This window comes from Carassius auratus, chromosome 1 (assembly GCF_003368295.1).
Source record: "Carassius auratus strain Wakin chromosome 1, ASM336829v1, whole genome shotgun sequence".
Lineage (NCBI taxonomy): Eukaryota > Metazoa > Chordata > Actinopteri > Cypriniformes > Cyprinidae > Carassius > Carassius auratus.
In genome coordinates, this window is record NC_039243.1 from 11,026,739 (window position 1) to 11,039,321 (window position 12,583).

The 12,583-nt window shown below is 35.5% G+C and overlaps 1 protein-coding gene across 1 annotated transcript in view; it reads right to left on the reverse strand.

Moving 5' to 3' along the window:
* Positions 1 to 12,583, reverse strand: part of LOC113109348 (myb-like protein U) — a 972,647-nt gene that overhangs the window by 338,725 nt on the left and 621,339 nt on the right. The gene's annotated exons all lie outside the window — the stretch shown is intronic.

A 12,583-nucleotide genomic window follows, 5' to 3' on the forward strand; every position in this document is an offset into this window, starting at 1 on the left:
ATGATGTATACCAAAAAGGGACCGTTTACATGAAGAGCCCACTCATAGAAATTACATCTGTAATGCATAACCAGAAATTCATCTGCCAAGAAAAATCGGACAATTAACTAACACATATTTTTGCACTAAAGTGCTTTAATGACAATATTAAACTCAGAATATTAAAATTTTACACCCCTATGAAATTACTCCACAGATTATATTTGCATTTACTTATTGCAACAAATAATTTGTCTGCCACACAGAGTGCAAAATCACAGCCCTACTATACCACTGAGAGTTCAGCATGACACCAGCATGTATACACCATAAACTTCTAAACTATTGTCTGTGGCAACAGCCTGCAGATACTGAAACTTGTTTTTAAAGCAGGACTTTTCTTAACAAGGGAAAGGCGACTTGAGTCAGAATGCCAAATAGTCAAGTGATGCATAATTATTTTGATGACTTTTTCATTTATGTTCCTAAAGCAGCACAAGCAGTCAGCAAAATCAGTAGCTAAGTTTTTCTTCGGGGATCTTATTTTAGACATCAAAATCTCTTTGCCTGTGTGAGGGTCTTACAATATCAGCTGCTAATATTGATCATAATCATATGTTCATGAGCATGAATGCATTTAACTGGAACTTTTTGAGAATAGACAAAAACAGACTTTCACTCTGCAAACACAATGTAATACAGTACTTATGAACATATATATTTGTGGATGTTTTATTGAAATGTTATACTTGCAAATAGTGTTTGTATTAACATATGTGTTTACATTTAAAGGGAGGTGAAATGCTATTTCATGCATACTGAGTTTTTTACACTGTTAAAGAGTTGGATTCCCATGCTAAGCATGGACAGTTAAGGGACATTAAGGGACCAGTGGATGGAGTTTATTTTTACAGAGCATCAATGGAGTTGTGTAAGTGTTTTTGTTTGTTCCCTGCATTTCGAAGATGCTTGTTTTACAAACAAGGCCCAGTTTGAAGACGGATTTGCACATCGTTTATTTCTTAAGGATGATGCAATCCCAACGAAAAAGGGTCACGATCGTGTGTTGGAACCGCAGGCGGTGAGTAAAACTGCTTCAAATATCTCTGCCTCCTTGTTAGTGCGTCCGCCTCCCATGCCGAGACCCGGGTTCAAGCCCCGCTCAGAGCGAGTCGTTGCTGCTGCTGCTCTCGTTCAGTTTCAGCCTTGGGATCTGATTCTGGATCATTAATAAACGACTGAATCTGACAGTAAGCCATGGTTTGTTTTGGATGATGGTTTTTCCCTCACGGTAATGTCACAGCTTCCAAACGCTCTCAACGCAAAAGCCTACTGGCGTTTGTGATTCTTTAGCTCCGCCCACACGTCACGCCTCCAGTTGGTTGTGTTTTTCCGGGAAAAATCGGTACAGACTATCTTTCTCTTATGAATATAATAAAACTAAAGACTTTTTGGAGTTATGAAGGATGCAGTACTACTCTATAGGTACTCAAGATTAACAGGATATTGAGTGAAAACGAGCATTTCACCCCCCCCCCCCCCCCCCCCCCCCCCCTTTAAAATACTTTTGGCTGATACCGACCAAATTGTGCTGTGATACATTAAAACATTTTACATAAAGCAATTTAGACAACAGAGGATGAAAGATGAAGATAATGGCTCAAATCCCCCTCTAAACCTCTCTTCTAGTGATTTACATGAAACAACGGTCACATAAAAAGCGAAATGATTTGATTCAGTGAAATGATACATCCTAGCTGTCACTCTGAGGTGCATGGGTCCACTGACACACACCCACTCACACATGCACTTTTTATATAATATATCATATTTAATTTATAATTTTTTTTTCTGGTTGCTTGGTCTGAACTCAAATTCTACTCTACCCCTCCCTTTTGGATCCAAATTCGCAGTACGATTGCTTCTTCAATGTGAGCATCACAGTGAGTACTAACTGCAGATGTTTACTACTGTAACTAGACCACGACTGGAGATGTTTTAACTGGTTAAATTAAGTATTTATCTGATTTATCACTAGAACTTTATACACACACAACACCAGTTGCTTCTGGCCACTGTATTTCAACAATGGTTTGCAAGAATTAAAAGAATGTGAGCCGTACTCCAAATGCAGTTTAGTCACAGAAAAGCTATGCAGAGAAATTATTTAAAGGGATAGTGGACCAAAAAATGTAAATTTACTGTTAATATGCACACCCTCAGGCCATGAAAAAAATAAAGTTTTAATAATTGTTAAAATTATATGAGAAAAGCTCTCCAGCTGGGGGAATTCACTACTGGAGAGATAGGCCTTTATTAAAACTTGTTTATGCAGTAAAAACACCTGAATAATTCACTGTATGTTGATGTGTTATGTATCACCTGGTGGACTTTTGCTACAAATAAACAGGGATATCTGGGTGCAGATAACAGAGAATGATTATACAATTAATTTACATATACCACTGACTTTGGTCCATGCTGCTTTTTCATTTCCTTTTCATTTCAGATGCAAATGGTGACAAAAGTCTAATTTTTAAATGAATTATTCCATTATTGTTATGGAACTCTAGAGAAATATAGCTGAATGTTGAAGGGAGTATTTCTGTCACTTTTTGCTGTTGTTGTGAACTTTCTTTAGACTTTCTAATTTTGTGTTCCACAGACGGAAGAAAGGGCTTGGAATGACATAAATCGCAAGAGCAGACTTGTAACAGAAAAAAAAAAAAAGTTGTAAAAATAATTGTAAAATAATTTTGACCAGTTCTTTGGCAAATAAAAACAAACAATTATACAATGAAAGTCTAAGAGGCATTGCATGGCATAAATATTTATTCATATGAAAGCAACTAAACATTCACATGATGTGTACCAAAAAGGGACCGTTTACATGAAGAGCCCACTCATAGCAATTACATCTGTAATGCATAACCAGAAATTCATCTGCCAAGAAAAATCGGACAATTAACTAACACATATTTTTGCACTAAAGTGCTTTAATGACAATATTAAACTCAGAATATTAAAATTTTACACCCCTATGAAATTACTCCACAGATTATATTTGCACTTACTTATTGAAACAAATAATTTGTCTGCCACACAGATTGCAAAATCACAGCCCTACTATACCACTGAGAGTTCAGCATGACACCAGCATGTATACACCATAAACTTCTAAACTATTGTCTGTGGCAACAGCCTGCAGATACTGAAACTTGTTTTTAAAGCAGGACTTTTCTTAACAAGGGAAAGGCGACTTGAGTCAGAATGCCAAATAGTCAAGTGATGCATAATTATTTTGATGACTTTTTCATTTATGTTCCTAAAGCAGCACAAGCAGTCAGCAAAATCAGTAGCTAAGTTTTTCTTCGGAGATCTTATTTTAGACATCAAAATCTCTTTGCCTGTGTGAGGGTCTTACAATATCAGCTGCTAATATTGATCATAATCATATGTTCATGAGCATGAATTCATTTAACTGGCACTTTTTGAGAATAGACAAAAACAGACTTTCACTCTGCAAACACAATGTAATACAGTACTTATGAACATATATATTTGTGGATGTTTTATTGAAATGTTATACTTGCAAATAGTGTTTGTATTAACATATGTGTTTACATTTAAAGGGGGGTGAAATGCTATTTCATGCATACTGAGTTTTTTACACTGTTAAAGAGTTGGATTCCCATGCTAAGCATGGACAAAGTTTCAAAAATTAAGTTGTACGTTTGAAGGAGTATTTTTGTTACAAAAAAACTCCTTCCGGTTTGACACAAGTTTCGGAAAGTTTTTTTCGAGTATGGCTCTGTGTGACGTTAGATGGAGGGGAATTTCCTTATATGGGTCCTAAGGGCACGTCTGCCGGAAGAGCGCACGCTCCCGTATAGCAGAGCAATGAGAGGCTGAGCACAGACAATCACTGATCAGAGCGAGAGCGTCGCGAAATGTCACAAAATATTTTTTTGTGTATTTTTGGTTGCCAGAGCAAGACAACCCTGCACAGATTACCAAAAAAAAAAACAGCATTAAGGAACCAGTGGATGGAGTTTATTTTTACAGAGCATCAACGGAGTTGTGTAAGTGTTTTTGTTTGTTCCCTGCATTTCGAAGTTGCTTGTTTTACAAACAAGGCCCAGTTTGACGACGGATTTGCTCATCGTTTATTTCTTAAGGATGATGCAATCCCAACGAAAAAGGGTCACGATCGTGTGTTGGAACCGCAGGCGGTGAGTAAAACTGCTTCAAATATCTCTGCCTCCTTGTTAGTGCGTCCGCCTCCCATGCCGAGACCCGGGTTCGAGCCCCGCTCAGAGCGAGTCGTTGCTGCTGCTGCTCTCGTTCAGTTTCAGCCTTGGGATCTGATTCTGGATCATTAATAAACGACTGAATCTGACAGTAAGCCATGGTTTGTTTTGGATGATGGTTTTTCCCTCACGGTAATGTCACAGCTTCCAAACGCTCTCAACGCAAAAGCCTACTGGCGTTTGTGATTCTTTAGCTCCGCCCACACGTCACGCCTCCAGTCGGTTGTGTTTTTCCGGAAAAAATCGGTACAGACTATCTTTCTCTTATGAATATAATAAAACTAAAGACTTTTTGGAGTTATGAAGGATGCAGTACTACTCTATAGGTACTCAAGATTAACAGGATATTGAGTGAAAACGAGCATTTCACCCCCCCCCCCCTTTTAAAATACTTTTGGCTGATACCGACCAAATTGTGCTGTGATACATTAAAACATTTTACATAAAGCAATTTAGACAACAGAGGATGAAAGATGAAGATAATGGCTCAAATCCCCCTCTAAACCTCTCTTCTAGTGATTTACATGAAACAACGGTCACATAAAAATGAAATGATTTGATTCAGTGAAATGATACATCCTAGCTGTCACTCTGAGGTGCATGGGTCCACTGACACACACCCACTCACACATGCACTTTTTATATAATATATCATATTTAATTTATAATTTTTTTTTCTGGTTGCTTGGTCTGAACTCAAATTCTACTCTACCCCTCCCTTTTGGATCCAAATTCGCAGTACGATTGCTTCTTCAATGTGAGCATCACAGTGAGTACTAACTGCAGATGTTTACTACTGTAACTAGACCACGACTGGAGATGTTTTAACTGGTTAAATTAAGTATTTATCTGATTTATCACTAGAACTTTATACACACACAACACCAGTTGCTTCTGGCCACTGTATTTCAACAATGGTTTGCAAGAATTAAAAGAATGTGAGCCGTACTCCAAATGCAGTTTAGTCACAGAAAAGCTATGCAGAGAAATTATTTAAAGGGATGGTGGACCAAAAAAATGTAAATTTACTGTTAATTTGCACACCCTCAGGCCATGAAAAAAATAAAGTTTTAATAATTGTTAAAATTATATGAGAAAAGCTCTCCAGCTGGGGGAATTCACTACTGGAGAGAGCCTTTATTAAAACTTGTTTATGCAGTAAAAACACCTGAATAATTCACTGTATGTTGATGTGTTATGTATCACCTGGTGGACTTTTGCTACAAATAAACAGGGATATCTGGGTGCAGATAACAGAGAATGATTATACAATTAATTTACATATACCACTGACTTTGGTCCATGCTGCTTTTTCATTTCCTTTTCATTTCAGATGCAAATGGTGACAAAAGTCTAATTTTTAAATGAATTATTCCATTATTGTTATGGAACTCTAGAGAAATATAGCTGAATGTTGAAGGGAGTATTTCTGTCACTTTTTGCTGTTGTTTTGAACTTTCTTTAGACTTTCTAATTTTGTGTTCCACAGACGGAAGAAAGGGCTTGGAATGACATAAATCGCAAGAGCAGACTTGTAACAGAAAAAAAAAAAAAGTTTTGTTCCCTGTGTGCTGCAAAGAGTTCAAAAATAGAGTGATCATTCTCACAGAGTTTGCGGCTCAGGTGATTGGCTCAAAAATGTTCTCTGCAACAGACAATGGCTCTGAGAGGCAATGAATTAAAGATGACAGTGTCCAAGTCCTGACCTCCTAGAATCATCTCTCACTCTCTCTCATTTCACACACTCTCCACAGCTCTCCGCAGTATGTTAGTTGCTCTTCAAATGAAATTCACATTCAAATTTCATCAAAACAATTCCTGATATTGCTAAGCAATAGCCATTATTACTTGGCTTGATTATGATATACAAGATGACACTTTATTTGAGCTAGAATTTTCCATGAATATTCACATTTGCATTTGCACTTGCTTAAAATATAAAATCAATGCAGATGGAGAAAATCACTTAGAATGCCATAAATTAAAACTGGGCTTGTCCTCGTTAACAGACTGTGGTGACTGCATGTACTGAAAATAGTCTAGCAGACTTTCAGGAGAATTAAATAAGCCATAACTGCTATCGTTTGAATTTGAATTAATTAGTTATTGATTGTCAGTGGAATTATATATATAAAAAAACCTCTTGCTGTTTGATTTTTGTTAGTGTTATCAGCATCTGTTGTTCTATTATAATTGCTATCAATAGGTGAGACTTGACTTTATAATAACCCGTATTACCAATTTATCAGTTTAATTTGTTAATTCTTCCAGTTTAAATACATCAGAATTAGACATAATCAAATTAACTTGGCTTAGCCTTTGGTGATTTAAGAGAATTTCTCTGCTGCCTCTCTGAAAGCTGATAAGCAAACTTTTTTTTATGGTTAGACTGGTTTAATAAAGACTGATGGATGTACTTAATCATGACTAAATAATTATGAAATCAACAATGACTGATGAATGAATTTAATTACTAAAGATAGTTTCTCCTTAATTAAAATCTCAAACAATATATCAGCTTAGTTCAATTTCAAGATGTTTAAGTACCACAGGCAAATTTGAAGCAAGAAAATATCTAGTTTTAGCTGCATTTAAAAGTATAATTTCCTTGTTAAATTAAATGTTCCTGGATCAACTTGTGGCTTGAACAACAATATCATCAACCAATCATTTCCTCCTGATTTCAGGGGTAGTTATTGCTTATAGGACTAAAGATTAAGAATTAGGTTCAGATTTGTTAAACCAAAACATTTTTTTTTCATGACCAACAGAAAATGTTAGATAAACCTTAGTCATGCTATTTATTTCTGCCCAGCAAGACGCCTTTTAAGGAAGCACACATTCTTTAATCTCTAAACAGCTAAATCACAAACTGAAAATTATTGTTCAGTGGACAGATGGTCTGCTTCACAATGAAATATGATGATTTCCCTCAGTTCTGTGGTGAGAACAAGAATCTGCCTGCACAACTTCCAAAACAAAACCATTTTTTTTTTCCAAAACAGATGTTTATTTAAGTGCACAAAGGACATGGTTTACCTCCTTGTTTACAGCTGAAGATTCATCACCAGGAACAGATAAATCAGAGAGTTTTTCCCATCAGACACAGATAGACTGGAGGTCAGACAATCCACAAGCTATAACACACAGTTTTGTGTAATATCTCCAGGCAAGGGAGGTGATCTACAACCACTGCAGAAGGTTCATAAATCAGCCTGCTGATAAAAATGACTACATAAACTGAATCCTTGAATTCATCTACTGTTAAATTTGATTTACTCAAGATGGACATGTTCCTGGATCAACATCCTTGTTGGTTGTGAAACAGCATTCCCATCGACCAAATGGATTTTATAGTCAGGTCTAAGATTACTTTCTATGTAATGAAATTTAAATACAAAATCAGTCATATTAAAAATATTCTATTACATGGCATACATAAGTACTTAAGTAAAAAGATGGGTTTTATGCATAGGTAATAGATTACACTTACATTACACTACTTGCCCAACACCCGATATACAGTAGATGAAAAATTAATTTGCTTATACATATTTGAGAATCAAGATATTTGATGATATAGCAAACAAGTTTGGGAATATTTCAAATTCAAGGCTTAAAGAAGGGGAAAATGAAATAAAACCAATAGGCCTTCATCAGTTATACAGCACTATCATGGCTGCTGTTTGTCACATGATCCAATTCCAAAATTCCAAGTGCATAACACCCCCATGGACCACTTGCTTGGGGCCTCCAAAACTCTAAACGCGCCCTGATCTGTTACACAGAGACTACTGTACAGACAAAGTTGCTGTTTTTTTTACATTGAAAATAAAAAGTATTTTGCAATTTCAAAATAATATGATGTAAGTGTGTCCCATCAGGACACTCATTGTGGTCTTCATGTCCACTTGAAAACTTAATCCAGATACAGGAAATACGTCATGTGAGGAGACAAGTGGTCAAGTGTGGATATTGGGGCAGGCGAAGACACAAGTTCATTCTGCTTTGACTTCATATAACTATTTTCATTGGTGGAGCTAAAATAGACCAAATAAATATCTAAAAGGTTAGTTAATCAATGTTAATTTCTGTTTATTTCACTGTTGTTTAAAAGCAATCTCACACTTACAGCTAACAGGGGCCCTTAACACAGAACATGTTTTTACATTCCACTGCACTGCTTTTGCATTGTTATTCTTTGTAAACATTCCACTGCCCTGTGTCTAACAAAGATGTGCTATTGTGCTATTGCTTTTATACATTTGTTCCCCAAATGGGCAGCTCAAGATCAGAATAAGTTACAAAATTTGGACAAAAATCTGGCTTCTCAAGACTAATGTATGTAGATTAGCATGTATGTTTAATGAACAAGTAAGATGTTATTTGATAAGCACATGTGATTGCCAATAGAGTCAATTGTGTTTACATCTTCAGCACAATGGTAACCACAAAAACCTCAACATAACAGAAAGTATTTTAAACATAACAGCATTAAACTCTAACAAGTCTTTGCATTCACTTAAAAAACACATAACACTTAATTTCATTGAGTAGCTTAACTTAATTTTTAAAGAAATGCAATTAACAGAAATGTTAGTTTAAATTACACACAATATTAGGTTAATGTAATAAGCAACATTATTATGTCAACTGAATTCAACAAAATAATGTTTGTAACTTACTTACAGCCATGCATTTATTTATGTTGGTAACAGGTCCCCTGAATCATTTTTAGAGTGAAGATTATGCTAATGGTGCCCTATTATCTTGTCTATTATCTGAAAATTATGGTATGCTGATCAGTAAAATAATTTGATACAATAACAGCTCTTCTTTTACAGTGACTACTTTTACTTGAGTAGCCTTTGACAAGGCCACAGCATAATCATATGAATGAGGCATTAACCACTCATAAATAATATATTTAAATGTTATTCATAAGCATGTTTAAAGAGTGGATTAATTATCATCTGAAGATATTTTTGAACTCAGCATGCTATGTATAATCACATGAAAATGCTGATGCTGTAGATTCATATTTCATCCAGTTTTTTTTTTTTCTCTGGCTATTTTGGTTAGATGGGGTTCATTAGATCACATTTTGATGAGCATATCCTTTTGAAATCAGAGGCAGTTGCAGTATAACCCAAATTGCCATCAAGATATAATTTGCAATTTGAAATTACTTAAAAAAATAATAATAATAATAATATGGCACATAATCAAGAATCAGTCTTTTTTTTTATGTCTGTGCTATAAGCTAATTTTATCTGGTTTTAGCACTAGTGTGATTAATTCAAAGCAGAGCAATGCCAACTTCCTGCTTCTAATATAATGCCCGGCGGTTGTGTTGTTACATTTCTCATAGAGAGAGAGAGAGAGAGAGAGAGAGAGGGGAAACCTTATCCCAAAAACAAAAGGCTTAAGGATCAATGAAATTACGGTCATTTTATATGTACACAATACTAATAAATCACTGAAAGCGTTTTCTAAAGCTGCTTTTTTATTATTGCCACCAGGTCACTTTGAGCTGTCTCGCACCAAGAATCGCATTTCCCCAGAAAATGTAAATGCAAACCTCACTGATTCCATCAGAGGGGGTGAAAATGACTTCCGCTGCCAGAAATATGGCAATTTTTTTGATTGGTTTTCATGAGCGATGAACCCTGTAAATGTTATAGATGACTGTGCACTGTAATGTTTGCCAAGCAGCCCCGAGGCAACCGGACTCTGCTGCAGTCATCAACACAACTCTCCTCTCTCCAAGAGAATTATCTGTGATAACAGGAAACATGGTGAAAGTAAATCACCATGGAAGGTCCAGATCAGAATAAAGGCATGTCATGTTTTTTTATTAGAATATTAGAATTAGAATCAGGGAGAAAAAAAAAGTGAAGAACTAGACACAGTACCTCTGCTCCCTATACGCAGAGTATGCAGTCTGCGTAGGGCACCAACTCCCAGAGGGGGCACCATCCCAGTTGCTCAAAAAAAAACATGCGCCATTCACCCATCCGCACCTCATGTTTGAGGCTGAATTTTCATAATTGATGGATGGACATCTGTGCCCGGGTAAAGGACATCAGCAATCCGCCGCAGAGAAAAGAAAACTAAAGAAAGTAAAAAATAAAAAAAGGGGGAAAAATTGGCTTGACGTAGGACGTTCGAGACTCTCAAATTTAGGGACCGTCTCTAAAGTCACATGCTGTATTGGTATAAACTTTTCTAACATCAGTAGCATTTGAGGAGAATGACTTACAGTCATAAAAACAACTGTAATTGTTCATTTAGGTGTCAGCTACTTTGCACACCTTATACATTTTGAATATATATTAAAAATAAATTATAAATCATTTAGGTAAAAACAAGGCCCTTTTATCACTTTTTCAGGCACACCTTTTTACTATAGATGACACAGCTTTTATAATTTCTTCAACAAAAAATGTGCATATCACAACCCCTAACAAAAATAAACCATGGTTTTTTCCCATCATCATATTTGACGAAGGGGGGCACAGCAATACAATCCTGCTTAGGGCACCCATTTGGCCAGCAGCGACCCTGACTAGACATTTATATTTTTCCCAAGAGAACCCTTATTAAAAATAAATGTATTCAAGTGTGCTATTAGTATACTTCTTTTAAACTAAAATAGGAAAGTATGCTTTTAGTTTACTTTTTATGTACTTCTCTGAAATATACTTAAAATGGCATTTAAGTACAGGACTTATTTCAATTTCAATTTCAATTTTATTTGTATAGCGCATTTACAACAGCCTCCTGGCTGACCAAAGTGCTTTACATAAGAGCAAGAATATTGCACATACATAAAAAATAGACCAGACAAAAATTTGAAACCATCCATTTCAAAATTTAGCATAACACAGTAGTCAGTACACTAAGGAAAATAAAAAAGTTTTTAGCAAGGACTTAAAAATAGACAAGGAAGGGGCCAGTCTGATCTCTAAAGGCAGGGTATTCCAGAGTCGTGGCCCAGCCACCGCAAATGCACGCTCCCCTCTACGCTTTAGCCTAACGCGAGGGACCACCAACAGAGCTTAGGATCGTAGGCTTTTTGATGGAGTATAAGGTTGAAGAAATTCAGATAAATAGACAGGAGCTTTGTTGTTTATAAATGAAGTGGAGAATTTTAAAGTTTATTCTCTGAGAAATTGGCAACCAGTGAAGGGATCTAAGAATTAGAGTTATGTTTTCATGTTTACGACAGTTTAAAAGCATTTTGGACAAGCTGAAGTCGTGCAATTTGGGATTTAGATATACTGCAATATAAAGAATTGCAGTAATCTAGACGTGATGTAACAAATGCATGAACAGCCATTTCTAGAGTTTTTGGAGTGAGAAAGTTTTTAATTTTAGACAGTAAACGAAGCTGATAGAAACTGGATCCAATAACAGAAGAGATATGTCTATCAAATTTTAAATGTTGGTCAATAGTAATACCTAGGTTCTTCACCGGTGAGGATCTGAAAATGGATCTTATACTTACAAAAAGTCTAAATATAGTTGAGCTATTCCTAGAATCCGTGTTTTCATTATTATACAGTTGAGGGCGCTAGAACACATCTTCTGCACAGAATTAAAAAAATCACAAGTGAAGAAGAAAAAAAGAAACGACAGATACTAACACATGTAATCTAACACGATCATCTGACATGAAACTGTAACGTTATGGAATAAAATATAAACTGATGAAGAGGTAATAATTACAGTCAAGCTTTGGGGTGTTGATCGACTCCATCTACATTTTGATTATCATTTCTGAATCCAATTCATAGTCTTTTTTCAGCTTTTTGTTCAAAATGTTTATTCTTTATTTTTTATGAAGCACATTAAAGTGTTTAAAAAAAGAATGCATGAAGCTAGAATAAAATGTTTTTGTTTACAAGCAGATACCCTGCTCTTTCTTTGGATGTTTTGTATGTTCAGATATTCATATAACAAAATTAAATCCCAAATGAGAAAACTTATGAGTAAACTTGGAGTATAAAACTACTAAACTACTAGTTTACTGAGACTATACTTCAAAGTTTACAAAGTATTGTATGATTTTGATCATACCGCCCACCCTACATTAATATTATTATATGATATTCAATGACATTCTTGTGCTAAGCTTTGGTCCAGATTCCTCTTCCTGTATAAATCAAAATTGTATCTTCTTTTTCATCCTCTAAAAGAAAATAAATAAATATTTTAAATTGTGGATACAAAAGAAAAGGTCACCGAAGGTGAAAAATGGATGTTATACTGTGAACATGTCAGACAAGCAA